This window comes from Hyperoodon ampullatus (genome assembly GCF_949752795.1).
Source record: "Hyperoodon ampullatus genome assembly, chromosome: 17".
Classification (NCBI taxonomy): domain Eukaryota; kingdom Metazoa; phylum Chordata; class Mammalia; order Artiodactyla; family Ziphiidae; genus Hyperoodon; species Hyperoodon ampullatus.
Genome location: NC_136930.1, coordinates 35,096,912 through 35,119,626, shown reverse-complemented (window position 1 = coordinate 35,119,626; position 22,715 = coordinate 35,096,912).

The window sequence follows — 22,715 nt, the reverse complement described above, 5'->3', positions numbered from 1 at the left end:
ACAATCTGAGGCAAATTGCAAAATAACTAAAATATGATTTTCATGAAATACAGAAAATAATAAACAGAAAATTTTGTGTGCCTTTTGAGAACTGCCCAAGATAGAGCATCCTGAGGCTAATAAACACTGTGTGTGATAGTAACATGGTTACTAGTGTAGGCATTATTAAACGGGAAGTAGGGTGTACAGCTAGCTAATGTGAATATATTCTTGCTTGCTCCTGTGCATATTTTTCACTGCAAATTAAAAAAATGTACTGCAGTCTTTGTATAGTATTGCTTTGTAGTTTTATAGATCTATTTTCATATCCTGACTTTCTGGGTAACTTTGGACTGGATTATTGTATCTCCCAGATACTCAGTTTCTTCATCTGGAAAGCAGAGATAAAACACCTTCCTCAGCGTAGTTATGGAAAGTTAATTAGCAGTACATCAAAAGCACTTTCTGCAGTGACTGACATTTGTGTAATTCCCAGAAATGTCTTCAGCCATGGGTGACCCTTTTCTTGGTCTGACATCAGGCAAATAAACAAACTTATGTGTGTTCATGTGACATAATGCAAATCAACAATTGTGTCTATGTGACATCATACCAATAAATAAGACTTTGTTTAGAAATGGCACCATTCACAATTATTATTGATTGATTTGTATAAACAAAATTGTTTGGTGAAATAAATCATTTAACTATGGGTCCATACTATTCTTTAGGCACTAGGATCCCCAGTATTATAGACATGATGGGAACTCAATAAAATATAAACTCTCCTTGATTTATTGCTCAGTCAGCCTCTGGATCACTAGTCAAGAAAATAAAAATATTAGTTTGTACCCTCATGCTCAGAATTTCCACCCTGTGTCTTTCATGGAAAACCAGACTTTTATGAATGTTGAAAAAAAATTGTTTAAATGAGACAAGGTACAATTTATCCTTCATTGGAAATCTATTCATTGTCACTAAGCCTGGGCCTTTTACATCCTAACCAGGCAGATAATGAATTAAATATAGAAAATAGTCATTAAGAGACTTCATAGAACACTAAGAGAACAAGTTCTGGAGTAAGTTTGTAAGGAGTCAGTTTCTCTATTTCCTTCTCTTAGTTAGTTCCGTGATCTTGAGCAAGATATTTCATCTTACTGTGAAATGGGGATGGTAACAGCTATAGCCTCATCAGAGAAGAAGAATGGTGCCAAGAAGAGGGATGAGAGTGTCAGATGGTGAGGGGTAGTAAGAGAATTTTAAATAATGTGGTTAAGGAAAGCCTTACCGAGGAAATGATTAAGAGCAGAAAGGGGATGGAGGGTGAAGAGGAGGTGTCTCAGGAAAGGGTACCAGGCAAAAGGATCATAAGAGGTTAAAGGGCCCTGAGGAGAGAGCATGCCCTGTAAGACAGAGAAGCATAGTGAGCAGTGTGAGATGAATTCACATAGAGTGTGGAAGAAAAGTGTGTGAGGCCATTATAGTGACTTTGAGCAAGGAAGGCATTGGACCGTGCTATGGGTTGAATTGTGTCCCCCACCAGTTGAAGTCCTACCCACCAGTAGGAATGTGAATATGATCTTATTTGAAAACAGGATCCTTGCAGATGTAATCAAATGAGGTCATACTGGATTAAGGTGTGCCTTAATTCAATGACTGATGTCCTTATAAGAAGAGGGAAATTTTGACACAAATACATAGAGAGGGAAACACCATGTGAAGATAGGATCAGAGATTGGAGCAAAGTATCAACAAGTCAAGGAATGCCAAGGATTGCCAGCAACCACCAGAAACTAGGAAGAGGTAAGGAAGAATCCTCTCTTAGAGCTTTCAGAGAGAGCCTGACCCTGCTGACACATTGATTTTGGACTTCTAGCTTCCAGAACTGTGGGACAATAAATTTCTGTGGTTTCAATTTCTTTTTTTGTTCTGATGATCAGTGATCATTTGGATCTCACCATCTGTTTGCAGTCAGATGGTGGCTGGGCTGAAGTCATATGAAAGCTCGACTGGGCTGGACATCCCAGATGGCTTCTTCACTTGTACGGGCTGGAACAGCTCAGGCTGTTCAGCCTCTCTCCCACCATGTGGCCTCTCACATGGCTATCTTAGCTTCCTCAGAGCATGGAAATCTTAGGGTAGTCACTCTTCTCACATGGCAAGTGTTTTCCATTAAAAAATATGTTCCAAAGAGACCCTAGTAGAAACTGCAAGACTTTTTAAGTACTGGCCTCAGATGTCATGTAGCGTCACCTTTACTGTGTTCTATTGGTCAGTCATAGGGTGAACCTGATGAGTCATAGGGTCAGCCTGGACTCAAGGGGAGGGGACCATGCATAGATTTGCATACCAGGAGGTGTGGTTCATCAGTGTAACCATCATCAGAGACTAGCTATCACAGTGGTATCCTCACTAAGAGTTACTGAAACAGTGAACTTCTCTTCTTTCCTCCTCAGTTTTATCCAAGTAAAATACATACATATTTCAGATTAGACATGATTAAGTTCTTGTGCTTTCATAAATCTAGGAATACCCCTAGATAATGGAAATGTGGAATCCTAGAGCTAGAATCTTAAAAGCCTATAGAGCTAGAATCCTAGAACCCACATGGATCAATCCTATACTTTTTAGGCAATTTAGAAGAAACCTTTCATGGAAGGTGTGGAGATAAGGGAACCCTCCTACACAGTTGATGGGAATGTAAATTGGTACTGCTAAAGTGGATAACAGTAAGGAGGTTCCTTAAAAAACTAAACATAGAGCTACCATATGATTCAGCAAATCCACTCCTGGGCACATATCCAGAGAAAACCATAATTTGAACAGACACATGCACCTCAATATTCATTGCAGCACTATTTACAATAGCCAGGACACAGAAGCAACCTAAATGTCTATCAACAGATAAATGGATAAAGAAGATGTGGTACATATGTACAATGGAATATTTCTCAACTATCAAAAAGAATAAAATAATGCCATTTTCAGCAACATGGATGGACCTAGAGATTGTCACACTGAGTGAAGTAAGTCAGACAGAGAAAGACAAATACCATATTGCTTATATATGCAATCTAAAATAATGGTACAAATGAACTTATTTACAAAACAGAAATAGAGTCACAGGTGTAGAAAACAAACTTATGGTTACCAAGGGGAGAAGAGGGGGAAGGATAAATTGGGAGATTAGGATCGACACATACACATTACTATATATAAAATGGATAACAAATAGCACCTGCTGTATAGCACAGGGAATTCAACTCAATACTCTGCAATGGCCTATACGGGAAAATAATCTAAAAAAGAGTGTATATATGTATATGTATAACTGATTCACTTTGCTGTACACCTGAAACTAACACAACATTGTAAATCAACACGAACCCGTGTCCCCTGCATCAGCAGGCAGACTCTCAACCACTGCGCCACCAGAGAAACCCTGTTGGAAGATTTTTAATCGCAGTTTCAATTTCATTACTTGTGATTGGTCTGTTCACATTTTCTATTTCTTCCTGGTTCAGTCTTGGAAGTTTATACCTTTCTAAGAATTCGTCCATTTCTTCTGGGCTGTCCATTTTATTGGAATAGAGTTCCTTTTAGTAGTACTCTAACAAAAATTTTTAAAAAAGAAGAAACCTTTTATGGAATAATGACATTGAAGTAAATTGAGTGCTTTTTTTCCTACTGACTTTATTGTAAAACTGCAGAGTAATTTAATTGGAAAATACTTTCCATAAAAGTGAAGAAATCATAATAGAGAATATGGAATCATAAAACACACATACATACATATACATATCATATTATATATGTGTATATTATAACTTCTTACAGAACACTTAACAATAACATCAAATTGTAACACTTAAGAACTAATCTAGACCTCCAAATAAACCTCACTCATTTTGCTTATTGTAGCAATCTTTTAGACTTAGAAAAGTGACTGTTTTTCAACAGTTCTAAACAAACTTAAACCTAACTTTACATTTTAGTTTGTCATTTTAACTTTTGTAAAAATTTTCTTATAATTTGAGCCTACTAGTATCTTTCTGGATGGCTTTACTTAGTATAACCTTGTTGTTAATAATAGAATTCTAGGATAGAAAGAAATAATACTACCAAAAGCAAGGAACCAAAATGTCAACATCTGGATTAGCAATGGTGATCCCATTTGCCAGTTGACTAAAAAACACAACATAATGGATGCTGAGATACTACACTGCCTGGGAAGAGTAAAGTAAACCCCAAATACAAAATCAGTAGTTTATTATTTTGAAGATTCTTTTCTCAAATTAAATATATATATTACAGATTATTTACTGTAATGATTCCCTAAGTACATCATTTTACTTATGATGTACAGTGATGACATGTCTTCACTGTCAGGATTTTAAAGTGCTATTGGCCAAGGTGTTAATGGCTTTCATATTGTAGCTGATTGCTATGTTTTAGGTAAGCATATAGGGTAGAGAGTACCACGAGTAGATCAGCAGACTCTGCTTGTTCCTATCTTTATCCACTATTCCTTTTTTATTCTTCTGAATTTTATTTTATTTATTTTTTCATACAGCAGGTTCTTATTAGTTATCTGTTTTATACATATTAGTATATACATGTGAGTCCCAATCTTCCAATTCATCACACCACCTCCATCTCCCATCACTTTCCCCCCTTGGTGTGCATATGTTTGTTCTCTACATCTGTGTCTCAATTTCTTCCCTGGAAACCAGTTCATCTGTACCATTTTTTAGGTTCCACATATATGCATTAATATACGATATTTGTTTTTCCCTTTCTGACTTACTTCACTCTGTATGACAGTCTCTAGATCCATCCACGTCCCTAAAAAAGATCCAATTTCGTTCCTTTTTATGGCTGAGTAATATTCCATTGTATATATATACCACATCTTCTTTTTTGATTCATCTGTTGATGGGCATTTAGGTTGCTTCCATGTCCTGGCTATTGTAAATAATGCTGCAATGAACATTGGGGTGCATGTGTCTTTTTGAATTATGGTTTTCTCTAGGTATATGCCCAGCAATGGGATTGCTGGGTAATATAGTAAATCCATTTTTATTTTTTTAAAGAACCTCCATAATGTTCTCCATAGGGAGAATTTACATTCCCACCAACAGTGCAAGAGTGTTCCCTTTTCTCCACACCTTTTCCAGCATTTGTTGTTTGTAGATTTTCTGATGATGCCAATTCTAACTGGTGTGAGGTGATACCTCATTGTAGTTTTGATTTGCATTTCTCTAATAATTAGTGATGTTGAGCAGTTTTCATGTGATTCTTGGGCATCTGTATGTCTTCTTTGGAGAAATGTCTATTTAGGTCTTCTGCTCATTTTTGGATTGGATTGTTTGTTTTTTTAATATTGAGCTTCATGAGCTATTTATATATTTTGGAGGTTAATCCTTTGTCCATTGATTCTTTGGAAAATATTTTCTCCCATTCTGAGGATTGCCTTTTCATCTTGTTTGTACTTACCTTTGCTTTGCAAAAGCATTGAAGTTTCGTTAGGTCCCATTTGTTTATTTTTATTTTTAATTTCCATTACTCTAGGAGGTGGATCAAAAAAGATCTTGCTGTGATTTACATAAAGAGTATTCTTCCTATGTTTTCCTCTAAGAGTTTTATAGGGTCTGGGCTTACATTTAGGCCTCTGATCCATTTTCAGTTTATTTTTGTGTATGCAGTGTTCTAATTTCATTCTTTTACATGTAACTGTCCAGTTTTCCCAGAACCACTTATTGAAGAGACTGTCATTTCTCTATTGTATATCCCTGCCTCCTTTATCATAGATTAGTTGACCATAGGTCCGTGGGTTTATCTCTGGGCTTCCTATGCTGTTCCACTGGTCTATATTTCTGTTTTTGTGTCAGTACCATATTGTCTTGATTACTATAGCTTTGTAGTATAATCTGAAGTTAGGGAGTCTGATTCTTCCAGCTCCATTTTTTTCCCTCAAGACCTCTTTGGCTATTCGGGATTTTTTTTGTCTCTCTACAAATTTTAAGATTTTTTCTTCTAGTTCTGTAAAAGATGCCAATGGTAATTTCATAGGGATTACATTAAATATTTAGATAGATTTAGGTAGTATAGTCATTTCACAATATTGATTCTTCCAATCCAAGAACATGGTATATCTCTCCATCTGTTTGTATCATCTTTGATTTCTTTCATCAGTGTCTTATAGTTTTCAGTATACAGGTCTTTTTTCCACATAGATAGGTATATTCCTAAATATTCTATCCTTTTGTTGCAGTGGTAAATGGGAATGTTTTCTTAATTACTCTTTAAGATTTTTCATCATTAGTGTATAGGAATGACAGAGATTTCTGTGCATTAATTTTGTATACTGCAACTTTACCAAATTCATTGATTAGCTCTAGAGTTTTCTAGTGGCATCTTTAGGATTCTCTATGTATAGTATCTTGTCATTTGAAAATAATGACAGTTTTACTTCTCCTTTTCCAATTTGTATTCCTTTTATTTCTTTTTCTTCTCCAATTGCTGTGGCTAGGACTTCCAAAACTGGGTTGAATAATAGTGATGAGAGTGGTTATCCTTGCCTTGTTCCTGATCGTAGGGGAAAGGCTTTCAGTTTTTCACCATTGAGAATGACGTTTGCTGTGAGTTTGTCATATATGACCTTTATTATGTTGAGGTAGGTTCCCCCTATGCCCACTTTCTGGAGAGTTTTTATCATAAATCAGTGTTGAATTTTGTCAAAAGCTTTTTCTGCATCTATTGAGATGATCATATGGTTTTTATTCTTCAGTTTGTTAATATGGTGTATCACATTGATTTGTGTATATTGAAGAATCCTTGCATCCCTGGGATAAATCCCACTTGATCATGGTGTATGATCCTTTTAATGTGTTGTTGGATCTGTTTGCTAGTATTTTGTTGAAGATTTTGCATCTATATTCATCAGTGATATTGGTCTCTAATTTTCTTTTTTTGGAGTATCTTTGTCTGCTTTTGGTATCAGGTTGATGGTGCCCTCATAAAATGAGCTTGCGAGTGTTCATTCTTCTGCAATTTTTTGGAAGAGTTGGAGAAGGATGGGTGTTAGCTCTTCTCTAAATGTTTGATAGAATTCACCTGTGAAGCCATCTGGTCCTGGAGTTTTGTTTGTTGGAAGATTTTTTTTTTTTTTTTTTATGTTACACGGGCCTCTCACTGTTGTGACCTCTCCCATTGTGGAGCACAGGCTCAGACGTGCAGGCTTAGGGGCCATGGCTCACGGACCCAGCCACTCCATGGCATGTAGGATCCTCCTGGACCAGGGCACAAACCTGTGTCCCCTGCATCAGCAGGCGGACTCTCAACCATTACGCCACCAGGGAAGCCCTGTTGGAAGATTTTAAATCGCAGTTTCAATTTCATTACTTGTGATTGGTCTGTTCACATTTTCTATTTCTTCCTGGTTCAGTCTTGGAAGATTATACCTTTGTAAGAATTTGTCCATTTCTTCTCGGTTGTCCATTTTATTGGCATAGAGTTCCTTTTAGTAGTCTCTTAGGGTGCTTTGCATATCTGCAGTGTCTGTTATTACCTCTCCATTTTCATTTCTAATTTTATTGATTTGAGTCCTCTCCCTCTATTTCTTCATGAGCCTGGCTAATAGTTTCTCAATACTGTTTTTCTTCTTAAGGAACCAGCTTTAGTTTTGTTGATATTTTCTATGGTTTCTTTGTTTCTATTTCATTTATTTCTGCTCTGATCATTATGATTTCTTTTCTTCTTCTAAATTTGGGTTCTGTTTGTTCTTCTTTCTCTAGTTCCTTTAGATGTATTGTTAGATTGCTTGAGATTTTTCTTGTTTCTTGAGATAGGATTATATTGCTATAAACTTCCCTCTTAGAACTGCTTTTGCTGCATCCCATAGGTTTTGGATCATCGTGTTTTCATTGTCATTTGTCCCTAGGCATTTTTTGATTTCCTCAGTGATCTCTTGGTTATTTATTAACACATTGTTTAGCCTCCATTTGTTTTTATGTTTTACATTTTTTTCCCTGTTATTGATTTCTACTCTCATAGCATTGTGGTCAGAAAAGATGCTTGGTATGATTCCAATTTTCTTAAATTTACTGAGGCTTGATTTGTGAACCAATATGTGATCTGTCTTAGAGAATGTTCCATGCGCACTTGAGAAGAAATTGTAATCTGCTGTTTTTGGATGGAATGTCCTATAAATATCAATTAAATCTATGTGGTGTATTGTGTCATTTAAAGCTTCTGTTTCCTTATTTATTTTAATTTTGGATGATCTGCCAATTGGTGTAAGTTTGGTGTTAAAGTCCCCCACTATTATTACGTTACTGTTGATTTCCTCTTTTAGAACTGTTAGCAGTTGCCTTATGTATTGAGGTGCTCCTATGTTGAGTGCATATATATTTATAATTGTTATATGTTCTTCTTGGATTGATCCCTTGATCGTTATGTAGTGTCCTTCCTTGTCTCTTGTAAGATTCTTTATTTTAAAGTCTATTTTATCTGATATGAGTATTGTTACTCCAGCTTTCTTTTGATTTCCATTTGAATGGAATATCTTTTTCCATCCCCTCACCTTCAGTCTGTATGTGTCCCTAGGTCTGAAGTGAGTCTCTAGTAGACAGCATATATATGGGTCTTGGTTTTGTATCCATTCAGTGAGCCTGTGTCTTTTGGTTAGAGCATTTAATCCATTCACATTTAAGGTAATTATTGATATGTATTTTCCTATTACCATTTTCTTAATTTTTTTTTGTAGGTCCTTTTCTTCTCTTGTGTTTCCCACTTAGAGAAATTCCTTAAGCATTTGTTGTAGAGCTGGTTTAGTGGTACTGAATTTTCTTAGTTTTCAATTTCTCCTTCAAATCTGAATGAGATCCTTGCCAGGTAGAGTAATCTTGGTTGTAGTTTCTTCCCTTTCATCACTTTAAATATGTCATGACACTCCCTTCTGGCTTGTAGAGTTTCTGCTGAGAAATCAGCTGTTAACCTTATGGGAGTTCCCTTATATGCTATTTGTCATGTTTCTCTTGCTGCTTTCAATAATTTTTCTTTGTCTTTAATTTTTGCCAATTTGATTACTATGTGTGTCAGTGTGTTTCTCCTTGGTTTTATCCTGTATGGGACTCTCTGCACTTCCTGGACTTGGGTGGCTATTTCCTTACCCATGTTAGGGAAGTTTTTGACTATAATCTCTTCAAATTTTTTCTTGGGTCCTTTCTCTCTCGCTTCTCCTTCTGGGGCCCCTGTAATGTGAATGTTGTTGCTTTTAATGTTGCCACAGAGGTCTCTTAGGCTGTCTTCATTTCTTTCTTTCTTTTTTTCTTTATTCTGTTCTGCAGCCATGAATTCCATCATTCTGTCTTACAGGTCACTTATCCATTCTTCTGTCTCAGTTATTTTAGTATTGATTCCTTCTAGTGTATTTTTCATTTCAGTTATTGTATTGTTCATCTCTGTTTGTTTGTTTGTTCTTTAATTCTTCTAGGTCTTTGTTAAACATTTCTTGCATCTTCTTGATCTTTGCCTCCATTCTTTTTCCGAGGTCCTAGATCATCTTCACTATCATTATTCTGAATTCCTTTTCTGGAGGTCACCTATCTCCACTTCATTTAGTTGTTTTTCTGTGGTTTTACCTTATTCCTTCATCTAGTACATAGCCCTCTACCTTGTTATCTTGTCTATCTTTCTGTGAATGTGTTTTTTTACCCCCCGCAGGCTGCAGGATTGTACTTCTTCTTGCTTTTGCTGTGTGCCCTCTGGTGGATGAGGCTATCTAAGAAGCTTGTGTAAGTTTCCTGATGGGAGGAACTGGTGGTGGGTAGAGGTGACTGTTGCTCTGGTGCACAGAGCTCATTAAAACTTTAATTCCTGGTCCGCTGATGGGTGGGTCTGGGTTCCCTCCCTGTTGGTTGTTTGGCCTGAGGCAACCCAACACTGGAGCCTCGTGGGCTCTTTGGTGAGGCTAATGGTGGACTCTGGGAGAGCTCACGCCAAGGAGTACTCCCCAGAACTTCTGCTGCCACTGTCCTTGTCCTCACACTCACTGTGTGTGTCTCACACACAGCCACACCCCGCCCTGGGTCCCAATGTGCACACTACCTTGTGTGTGCCCTCCAAGAGTGGAGTCTCTGTTTCCTCCAGTCCTGTCAAAGTCCTGCAATCAAATCCCACTAGACTTCAAAGTCTGATTCTCTAGGATTTCCTCCTCCTGTTGCCGGACCCCCAGGGTGGGAAGCTGATGTGGGGCTTAGAACCTTCAGTCCAGTGTGTGGACTTCTGTGGTGTAAGTGTTCTCCAGTTTGTGAGTCATGCACCCAGTAGTTATGGGGTTTGATTTTCTTATGATTGTGCCCCTCTTACCATTTCATTGTGGCTTGTCCTTCATATTTGGTTGTGGGGTATCTTTTTTGGTGAGTTCCAGTGTCTTCCTGTAAATGATTTTTCAACAGTTAGTTGTGATTCTGGTGCTCTCGCAAGAGGGAGTGAGAGCACCACCTTCTACTCCACTATCTTGAACCCATCTCCCCACTACTCCTTTTTTTGCACTAAGAGATTTCTGGTTTTGTTCAGGATGGCCAAGTGTCTGAATAAAAATATTTAATCTCTCAGCCTTCCTTATAGTTAGGGTTGGTCATGTGAGAGTTCTGGCAAAAGATTATTTTTAGAAATGCTTTCCTGACCTTTCTGCATTAAAGGTAAAACCCTCATTAGGAGAAAGTCCTTCTCCTCTTTCCTCTCTGTCCTTACTCCTGACTGGAATGTGATCGAGAGAACTGGAAGTACAGCATACATTGAGCAATTGTGAGGTACACATGGACTTTTTGCAATATGAGGCAAATAAACTTCCTTTTCTTTAAGCTACTGAACAATTGTAATATATATATATATATATATATATATATATATATATATATATATCTCAAAAGCAACAGATATAAGTGCATTTGTAACTTGATTCACTAATTCCAGACAAATGAAATTCCTTTAAGCAAAATGTTAAGCAAAGTAACACACAGGTTTCAATGAAGTCCACCATCATGATCAGTCTAGAGAGTACTCAGTTTACAATCTTTCTCCCTAAAATCCATTCTCCACACAGTAAACAGAACAAGGTCTTAAAGAAGATTAGCTAGGTCAAGTTACTCCTCTACTTAAAATTTGAGTGTTTTTTCTATAGCAATTAGAAAAAAAGTCACAGAAGCCCTACAAGGCCTACAGGTCTGGCTCTGGGATGCTTTTCTTTTCCTACATCTGGCTCCTCCCTGCCTCTCTGATCTCATCTCATATTCCAAGGCTGCTGCAAAAGACCAAGCAGGCTGTTTGTGGTATATCACCAGGGGATCCCACCCACATTAGTTCAGGGAAATAGGAACAACTATTTCTAGTTGACTGCTAATCTTTCTAAGGCTAAGATTTATCATTTCTATTTGGGGTTGGGGCACAAAAATGTGGTAAATGGCCACTGCCTATATCTATATAGTGGTTTCTATCAATGTAGTCATTTTTTAGATCTATTACTTTATTCGTATTTCATGCTAGACCAAATGCTGGGGTAAAAGGCTAAAATTAGAAACAGCCAGTGTCTAAATTATCCAGTTGAAGAAGACTTACAGAGCAGTGGACAGTTTTATCCTTTGTACCTCCTTATACTCTTCCCAATGGCAGGGCACATATATTCTTTGTGAGGAGGTTGCCTTTCCATTCAAGAATCTAATATAATTACATCTTTAAACCATTTTAATCCCTGAGACAAGTAGTTTGGAATTGTTATAGTTTTATGTTTCTGTAGTTAATACAGCAAGCATCTACTGAAACAGTCCTTTCTTTGGCAGCCCAGTGAGAGTTGAAGCACACATCTGTTTCCCACCCAATTGACTCTTTACAGAAGATAGGTAGTGTCTAGTTTTCCAAAGTAAGGCATCCTAATTCAAATTTGTTGAAACCATTTGCATTTCATAACTGTTTTTCCTTACCAAGATTTTTCATGGCAAAAATAAATCCATATTGGACATTGAAATGGTTATTTCTCAGTTTTATCTCTGACTGCAAAACAAATCTTTTGAAATGTGGACTCCCAGGTCCAGAAACAGTGTTTCTTATAGTCATACATACTAATTTGAGAAAGATGAGGAGAGCAAGAAAGCTCTGTAATGTGACCTGTTTCAAACTATCCAGAGGAAAGACCACAAAAACTGATAAAAATATTTTACTCTCTGCTTTTCTTCTCTAGTTTGTTTGAAGAATCTTTTCAATGGTCCCTGTGAAGAGAGAATGCCTGGTCTTCTTCCTAAGTTTTGATTTCCAGGTGTACTCAATGATGGTTTAACAAGAAGAGCATATATTTTCAACATGATTTCAGTTTGTAAGGTCTTGGTACTCTGAAATGCAAAGTTGCAGGGTGATTATCTCTGACCAGCAGACTTTAAAAAGATGCTCCAGAGATTATCCTGCCCCATTTTAATCTTTCTCAATATCTTCCTTTAATCAAGCACCTTTCATTTAAAGAGACTACAGTAGATGCATTGTGCACGTGTATGCCTTTGCATTATGATTTGCACTTGTCCGTGTGAGTCTTCCAATCAAGGGAAAAATGTAGAGATTGGATATAAGTGAATTTGAAAGAAGGGCAATTCATTTTATCTACTCAGAACAGGGGACTGCCTATTTGATTACATAATTTTAGGACTAAATTTTTAGTAATTAACATTCACATAAGTTGAAATTGGAAAGAGAGGACATTTAGTAATAAGAAATCATGGTTCATCTCTAAGGACAAGACCACTTAGCTTGCTCTTCAGTGTCACTGAAAATGCTCCCTTCCCCCAGCCATGGAAGAATAACCTGGATGTCTTCTTTTCTTCCCTCCGTATAGCCAGATCCAGTCTTATGGTGTGATGTTGCTTACTCAGTACTCACTACAGGTCAAGTAATAGGATGCTGAGCATGCTGTGTACAGTATAAACCACTTTGGATCCTCTCAGTCTCATTTCTTCCTCCTGTCACTACCTCAGTGACAGTTTTGTGGCATCCACCTTCCTTACCAGATGCAACAAGATATCACCTCCCCTCAGGTCTGCAGGGCCTGACCTGGGGTTTCTCTGATGTGGGATTTTCACTACAAAGTGAAAGAGAAGTTAATACCTGTGGGACCACTCTTGACCAACAGAAGGTGAAAGATGACGCGTTACCTTTGTATCTATTGGGAAGATACCTTTGAGAGAATTTTATAAGATTCCTCAGATTTGTCCATGGTAGTGGCCAACTCGATAACTCATTCTAGTGTTGGCTCTCCCTATTTCCCTGTTCCCTGAGATCACTTCCAGAATATTCTACTTGTTCATTTGCCTTTGTCCAGGCTCTGTCTTCAGGAGAATCTAGACTAAGACACAAGAATGACATAAAACAAGATTCACAAGAGTACTAAGAAGAAGGTTCTATTATCTCTAGCCTTCCTGTTATTCCATGAGCTACCTGACATCATTTAAAAAAATCTATTATCTGTCTCAATTAATTGGAATTACTTTTTGTTGCTTACAAGCTAAAGAAATCTCCTGGATAGGACTAACCAAAGAACTAAGCAAAGCAAATATATATTTTTCCAAGGTAATAATTTGTAATTCTCTGATTATTAATTTAAACACCATACTTTATTGTAAGTTCTGTGTAAAAATAATGCTCTTTCAGATTCCACATGGCTTCTCAGACTCTTAGAGCCCAGCGCCTGTGAGGTCAGCCAGGACAAGGCAATGCTGACTAATGGTTAAGTACATGGGCTCCTAAATTTGAATCCTGACTCTGCTACTTACAAACTTGGGCAAGTTACTTAATATTTCTATGTCTCATTTTTCCCATCTGTAAAGTGGAGGAAGTTTATTGTCAAGATTAGATAAATTAACATATAACTTACTTTTAAAAAATTTAGTAAAATCTTACTCTTATTCTAGAAGGAGTCTGCCTGATCATGAATTGTGCACCAAACATCTCTTCTAACTGAGGTTTCTTGCTTGACTCTCAATACTATCTTTATACTTTCTAGTTCTTTATTTCTCTCCCTTGTAGTCTGCACCCTCAGCTTTTAGATGATCATGCTAGAGGCTGCCATGTGTTCACCAAAATCCCACTGTCGTCTTACTGCTGGCCACACATCTAGCTCATTTTAGACTTATTTCTAGGGTGGGCAGTGTCTAAGCCGCAGCCAACAGTATGTGGACAGAAGAGATACATCCTGCTTCCAGGCAGGGCCTGTGGACACCTCCTATGAGATCCTCTGAACTCTGTTCTTCCACAATCAGCCATACGCAGAGGATAAAGAGAGGACTCTTGCACCCCAGGCGGACAGAGTCACAGATGGGGCCTGGGTTCCTGAATGATCCTATGGAGCTCCACTTGCCAAACAAGAATGTCCTTGTTGATTTTTATTGAGAAATAAACTTCAACGGGATTAAGCCTGTGGGACTTCAGAGTTTATGTCACATCATAGCCTTAGATGACATACTCCATAGGGTAGAGACCATGTGTATCTTGTTCTTCAGTACCAGAGCAGTGTCTGGCATGTGGTAGGCACCAAACACACACTTGTTGCATCAATAAATGAATATATATGTACAATTTCTATCACTTATTTCTCTCTAGTCTTAAAGGAAGAGGTCCCCTTCTCCTGTATAAAATAAATCCACTCTTAATGGACAGATTATATTCCTCAAGTATCTATCTTCTAAAACCAAGGCTTCTCAAACTTTAATATGCCTATGAATCACCTGGAGTTTGTGAAAATGCAGATTCAGATTCGGTGGGTCTGGTGTGGTGCCTGAGATTCTGCATTTCTAACATGCTTCCAGGGGACTCTGGTGCCACACCTTGGGCTGCACTTTGAGCATCAGGGTTCTAGACAAGTAGTTCTTAAATTACATCAGAACCACCTGGGAATGTTTAAACTGCAAGCTCTGGATTCCTCAGTCCCTCTTTTAAAGTCTAATCAATGATTTTGGTATAAGGCTCAGAAATTTGCATTTACTAAACCTGTAGAGATTCTGTTACAGATTGTTTGGGAGTCACACTATAAAAAGACGCTGTTCTAGATCGTTGCTTTATCACTTATCACCTCTTTTGTCTGTATTTTGACTTTTCCAGTTCCTAAGGATTTTCTGTAAGACACATCTTCCTTATTTGTTTATAATCACTTATATATAGCATTTACATTGTGCCTGGCACTATCCTATGTGCTTCACATATATCAACTCATTTAGTCTTCACACAAAGCCCATCCTTAACTTGCACATGATGTGTAGAGAGGTCCAGTTACTTTCCCAAGGGCCCTGAGGCAGTAATTAATAGAATCATAATCAAACCCTTGCAGTGTGGTTCCAGAACTCTTGCACCCAACTACTAGTCTACGTAGCCTCCCTTCCCTGATGTTTTCATGCCTCCTCAGAAAACAAGTCAGCTCAAAGAGCTCAGTTTGTGCAAATTCTTTCAGGACGCTCTTTATCTTTCTTTTCACATCTGGCTCTATTACCTTAGCTGCTTTGCAAGTGGGCAAACCGTTTGAGTTCCGTTAACTTTGAGTGCAATCACTTGGGAGCCCATTTTAATATCTCTCATCACAACCAGTTGAAAAATGGAAAACCGTATTTCATTTATGCTGTGTCTACTTAATGTCAAATAAGTAATTTCAATTCTGCAAGCTCCTAGAATGCATTCATTATGAGTGAGGCCGTCTGCTAAGACCTGGGAAGAATACAAAGAGAAGTAAGACACGATCTTTGCCTTCAGTAAACCTATAATACTCTTAGGAAGATAGATGTTTATACAAAATTTTTTGGTATTAGGTAGAATCATTTTAGTGTTATATAAGTAGTAAAAAAAAAATGTTGTGGGAGGTGAGGGGAAAAGAGTGAGCATAAGCACAGATGGGGGAAAGTGGGGCTGTGTTTGGGAATGGTGCAGATATCCAGTACTCCTGGTGCAGAGGGCAGGTAACTGAGGAGGAGAAGGCTGTGGCAGTTGCAGCTGGGAAAGCTTGTGGTTTGGGACCAAATGTGGGAAGGTCTACCTACTAACCAGTGTGGAATTCATTATGTAGGTAATGGGTTAGCAAGCCATGTTATTTATTTATTTATTTATTTATTTATTTATTTATTTATTTATTTATTTATTTATTTATTTATTTTCTTAATCAGTGGTTGACATAGTAAGAACTGTGTTTAAGGAGCTTGTTTTATTTTTTTATTTTTAATTTTAATTTTTTTTTTAGCAAGAGAAAAGAGACTTTTTATTCATATGTGTCTCTGGGTGCTCACAGAAAAATGTGACTCAAGGAGCCAGTTAGAATTTGGGGCTCATATATCATCTTAATAGAAAGGGAGGAGAGAAGGGCCCTTATGGGAAAACCAATAACTTTTAGGAATGATAAATGGCCCCTTCGAGGAATAGAAAGGAAGTAGGAGAATTTTGTAATAAGGTTTGTTAGGCAGTTTCTTATCCTGGTGCCAATTTCTTGTCTCCAGTGCTAAGAGTCAATCTTCCCTGGTTTTGGAGCTCCCAGGGAGGAAATTTATGACAGGTAAATTATTTTTAATTAATTAATTAATTAATTTGGCTGCATTGGGTCTTTGTTGCTATGCATGGGCTTTCTCTAGTTGTGACGAGTGGGGGTCACTCTTCTTTGCGGTGGGCGAGCTTCTCATTGCGGTGGCTTCTCTCATTGTGGAGCACAGGCTCTAGGCACGTGGGCTTCAGTAGTTGTGGCACACGGGCTCCATAGTTGTGGCTTGCAGGCTCAGTAGTTGTGGCTTACAGGCTCTAGAGCACAGGCTCAGTAGTTGTGGCCACGGGCTTAGTTGTTCTGTGGCATGTGGGATCTTCCTGGACCAGGGCTTGAACCCGTGTCCCCTGCATTGGCAGGCAGATTCTTAACCACTGCGCCACCAGGGAAGTTCCCAGATGAATTATTTTCATGGCTTTGATTTTAGGCAGATAAGGGGAGCTCAGAAAAAACAAAAACAAAAAACTCTATAGTGGTGTATTTTGGATCCCTTCACTTCCAAGAACACTGCTCTCAGGAAGGGACATTAATGTGGGAAGATCATCTGACATTGCAAAATTTGTTTTGTGGGTAAGGATGGAAGAAAAATATTCTTGAAGGGAACGTCTATATTTATGGAGCATCTGTATTACTTCAAATGTTTTCACATGATATGCAATTAAATTAATTATACAATTAAATAAATGTTATGATATACAATTAGTTAAATTAATTAAGTAGTTAATTCTCACAATATCCCTATGTGATGTCCTAGTATCTCTCTTTAATGGGTTTATAAACTGAAGATGACACTGCTTATTTATATAACATGCCCAAGACACAGCTAGTAGGTAGTAGAGGCTGGATTTGAACTGGATCTCTTCGTGTTTTTTTCTAAAACACCCTTTTGAGAGTATGTTAGGTAAACAAAGGAGGAAAAAAAGTTTTGTATGTGCCTTGATCCTCTTGATGGCAAAGAACATGTGCAGGAAAAGATTTTAAAATATTTACTATTCTATGTGAGATAGTTAAGACATGGGTAACTCTTTTTCCCCCTTCAGTAATTTAGACAGTTATCTGTCATACCGGATGACAGTATAAGTCCTACCGGATACCTATTCATTTCAGACTAAAAGTGTTTTGGAGGTGAAGATTAAACATTTAAAAATCTTCACTTTGAATACATAGACTGTCTATAAACTCAAAGAAAGTCTTCCTGTGAAACCACTGTAAAGGTTTTATTTGTCTTATTCTTGTCTTATCCGTCAGAGAATGTTAATAAAAACTGAATTTTTTTTTTCAGATGAAATGAAGGTGATAAATGCTCTCAAAAACCATTATTTATTCACAGGCTTGATTTAGCAGTTATTTGCATCTTACTAAGCTTCTGATTTTGCCAATTCTAGCACCTTATACTATTATTTAAAGGGAAAAAAAGAGATGAGTAGTAAGGGTATGACAATGGGAACTCTTGAAATAATAAGATCCTATTGTCTTATTATAATTGCTATTATTTAATGACTATTGAGACAATTCTCAGCCCAGGAAAGGAAGAGAGGAGGGAAATCATCTTTCTTTTCCATGATGCTGGAAGCAGCTCCAGAGAGGGGCTTGTGTCTTATTCATCTCCATAGTACCAGAACACAGTGAGTGAGCAAAATCTTTGCCTAAGGGCTACAGATGGAGAAATCAAATCCTCAAATACCTAGGGACTTTTTATGTCGATAAGCTAATGAATGACAGCAGTGCAATTCAAACCGTAGTTTTTTGTTTTCATTTTCACTGTCCTTTCCACACCACTATGCTACTTGTTTAGGTTCATCTCTACACTTATCCACTCAACAAATTCTGATTGGTTGTTTTCAGTGAACAAAACTCTACACTAGACACTAGGAAAGAAAGACAAAAACCATGATTCCATCTGCCTGGAGTTTGTAAAGCTAATGAGGAAAACAGTAAATAAATAGCAGTTAAGTAAATATGACCCAATGAGATTTGTGATATAATTGAGTTACATAATAAATAAATAGATAGATAGATAAATAAATAAATAATGGTGGAACTTTATAAAACAGTATTCCAAGTGCTTTTAAAGTCAGATTTTATTTAAACTTCCTAACATTCTCAATAGATAGATACTACTCCCGTTTTACAGATAAGAAATCTTGCAATGGCCTATAAATCTAGCAAGTGCAGACTGCCTGACTATGGAGGCTGTGTATTTTGTTTGGCTAATTCTAACATAATATGGAGTAGTATCTGCTTGCATTTACATCTCAGTCATTGGAGTGGAGACAATATAAACCACTGGCTCCCAAATTTCCACATTGTAAAACCACCTGGGAAGCTTTTAAAAATCCCAGTGTTCGGGTGACAATGAAATCACAATTCTGCGAGTGGGAGCTAAGCATCAGTATTTTAAAGAATATGTCCAAGTGATTCCAATGCACAGTAAAGTTGGGGACCACAGTTACAAATTATAAAGTCTATACCAATGTAAGATTTCTTTTCCCTTATCCCAATCTTTTTAAAGAGCTCAGTTTCTAAAAGCTCAAAGTCAGAAGACGTGTGGATACCTAATTTCAGTTAGCTTAGTCTTGTTTGTATCATATATGGGCTTAGTACAGTGTTTGTTGAGCCAGTCTCTGATTGATTAATCAGCTATCATTACTAGTCACAGGGCAGATAACTCAAGCTTAGCTCAGGGGTTGGTTATTAGAAAAATTAGTCGGGTTTTGTCAGAATGCCAGAGGCACAAGGGAAAGGTAAATTCATTCCTGCATACAGACCCTGGGAGTTGAGTCAGTGGGTCCTGCTTTAGTGAATGAACTGAGTGTTTATGAGGACTTCTGTCACCAGCAGCTGGTGGCAACAAAGCTTGAAGAAGTGGGTTTGATCATTTTTAAAAGAGGAAGTAAGGTAAAAGAAAACAATTATGTGTAGGGCAAAAAAGCAAGGAATTTGGAACTAGACCATGTTTAGTAGTCCAGGATTGCCACATTCTAGCTTTGTGACGTTAAGTATTTTTACCTCTCTTATTTTATAATAAGATTAGTATGGAAAGAATACTTTCCTAATTGAATGTAAGTGAAAACTAAATGATCTGTCAAGTGGCTTATGCATATTAACACTTAAAATAATTAAAAATGGTTGTTGCAGTCGCTGTTGAAGTTTTTGCAGTAAAAATATTTTGTTTTTTTCTGATCTTTACTCACAAATCCAGGCTGTGGACTCCATGCCTAGCACAAAGAGGCAGGAGATAATAATCTTTTATCCCAAATTCTAATTTTTAAACAGGTGTAGCTATGTTTCTTTTTATGCAATATCTGAAAAGGTACTTAGTTCTTATGACCATCTCCTCTCCTTTTCCAGTTTTCTTGAAAAAGGACCTTTGCATGGAAAGAGCAGGTATGAGACAGATCCAGAAAGGCCAGTGTGCTCAGGCTTGGTTGAAAAGGTATTATGAACATAAAAGAAAAGCCAGAGATTCTGTGTTTGACAGTAACCTCAGAAGATGAGCCCACAAGGGGTCCCAAAGAGAAAAATATGGGAGATGAGACAATGTAAAGAAACAAAATGTGAGACCACTAATGAAATATCCAAACTGGGTTTAAGATTCCAGGACACCATCCAAAATCTGCCTGTTCTGGTTAGCCTGGTTCAATGTTTTATATAAAAGAAACCCCTCCTGCAACCAAGACTGATATAACAATAGAAGATGGAACGTTATCTAATTGCTTATAAGGAATGTTATCAAAACTCAACCACATTTTTGTCACCTAACGAGTTTCCATAATGAGATACATAGTCACCAAAAGACCCATTTTAAGCACATGGTTTTGAGTGGTGAAGTGATTCCAACCCTCCTCCAAGAAAACTCAATTAAAGAGTGTTATTGTTGGGATCTACATGGAGTGAAAAGAAAAATCTTGAGAAGAGCCAAGAACATAAGACTCAAAAGGTTGAGTCATGAAGCTGAAACCAAGGCATCATTCTGAATATCTAGTAGGTTAGAGACATGGAACACCCCTAGCACATTGTCACTAACATGATACAATTACCCTTTGTTTGTATCCTTCTTTCTGTCCTGCTATCAGGTGCTTCCCTTTAAAATCATGATTTCATATATTTAAAACCATCATGTTCTTTTTAGCTCCAGCTATACATTGTAACTTCTAGTAATGGCTCGTAGCACTGAGTGGCTGATTTTCAAGACAATGAGAGAGAGAGAGAGAGAGTTTAATTAGCACCCATCATTTCTTTGAGGCAGGCTCGCAGGTCACTGGATTTCTTAGTGATTCATTGTGCTGGAATCAGGTGCAGACTTCTGGCCCAATCATCTGCATTCAGGGAGAGAAATTTTACAAAGTCCAGTATCGCTGCTTAGCTACCAGATCTTTGGTGAGGGGCAGGTTTCCTTTGAGGAGAATGTGAGTGGGGTAGGAATTATGATTGACACATCCAGCACTTTCCCAAAACCTCATAGTTAGATAGAAATGGAATTTGAATTCTAACCCCCTGGGTTTAAACACAGAGCTCTTCATTACATCACAGCTTCCTCTAAGGTAAAAAAAAATTAGTTATCTCTTAGTTATCCCACATATGCATGCATATACTCATGTACACTCACACAAGCACAGTGTCTCCTTCTCATTCCCTCCCTCTTCCTCTTTTGTTCTCTCTCTCTCTCATACACTCACACACACATGCACACACATACACACACTCTAGGCCACAGCTTAGAATAGTTCATGCCTAGAGTTCTACATTCTCTGGTATGGTGGAAACATGTAGGTTTGTAACTTTAAGATTATATAACTTTCCTCTCAGGGCCAAGGGGTCAAGCAGTAGGTTTGATAAATGAATCCACTCTGATAACTAATTGAGAAGATGAGGGCCCATTAACAGTTATCATAAGAGCAAATTCTCTAGAGAAAATATCCTTTGAATCATTACTCATCATGTTAGTTGTTCTGATATGAATTTCAAATCATATAGGAAACAATGGAAAACCATTGTGGGGACCACTGTGGAGCTCTCTGACAGCGATCTGGTCTGTCACTAACTCTCGATTATATAAATTATAAAGTTGGTCCCCCGATTTTCCTATTTGAGCTCCAACATTCAAGCCAAATTCCTTAGGGACATGAACATTTTTTTTTCTTAAAAATGAAAAGATAGGAAAGTAAATGTTTTCCCTTCTTTCCCCAAAGCCATAATCATGAATATTTTATTTTTGACTCAAAAAACTTACAAATGTGAAAAAAGATAGCAATGGTCAAAAGCAATGGAAGCTAGGATTTTGAGTTGGTAAATGAGCCAGTTGTTCCCTGTTACTCCTCAAAAGAAAGATGTCTTTTAGGGGTATGAGAAATCCAGTGGTTTTTGGAAAATACTTGGCAAATGTCTAAAAATATGTTTCAAATGTTTTAAACTGAAACAAATTAAAAACATATTTTTTTCCTGGCACTATCTTCCTTCATTTTAAAGGATATGTGTATTTTTCAGGGAAATTTTAGGCATGTGGCTCTAATTTTCACTTAACTCATCATGATACTGTTTCATAAGAGCTATTCAATGACTAAAAATCCTTATGTCTTTTTTTATAAACCTTTAAAAAAACTTTATTTCTTAGAAGAGAAACCAGAACCGGAAAAGGACAAGTAAGTCCTACAAGTTTTTCCCTGACAAGACAGGATCAACCCTGATCCATTTTCTCCAGGTGAGACTTAACTCCCTGAAGTCAAGCACTTTTCTGGAAACACTGTCTCATTTGAAGGAGACTTCTTTCATTATGTGTCATGATGGAAAGTAGCAAAAACCATTCCAGACCTGCTGATAGTACCCATATATCATTCTAGTGACCAGAAGTGTTTCTGTCCTGTAGATAGTTATTGGGCCTTAAATTGTTTCCATTATCTTTGAAAAGGTCTCAATGCCCTCCTGTGTTTCTCAGGCAGTATTCTGACTTTTTCTGAACTTCAATTAGTCTGTGTATATTCCTGTTTGTGGTTGTGGTTAATGTTGGTAATAATAATATGCTAAGCTTTTCAGATAGTCTTCTAAAATGGGCAGTTTCCTGTGGCTGATCACTCCACATATGTTTTTCAATATTCACTTTTTCCCAATGTTCCATTATTTTTCTCCTTCTTTTTTGAATACTTCTGAAAGAGGAGGTTTATCTGCTCAACAAGAAAATATA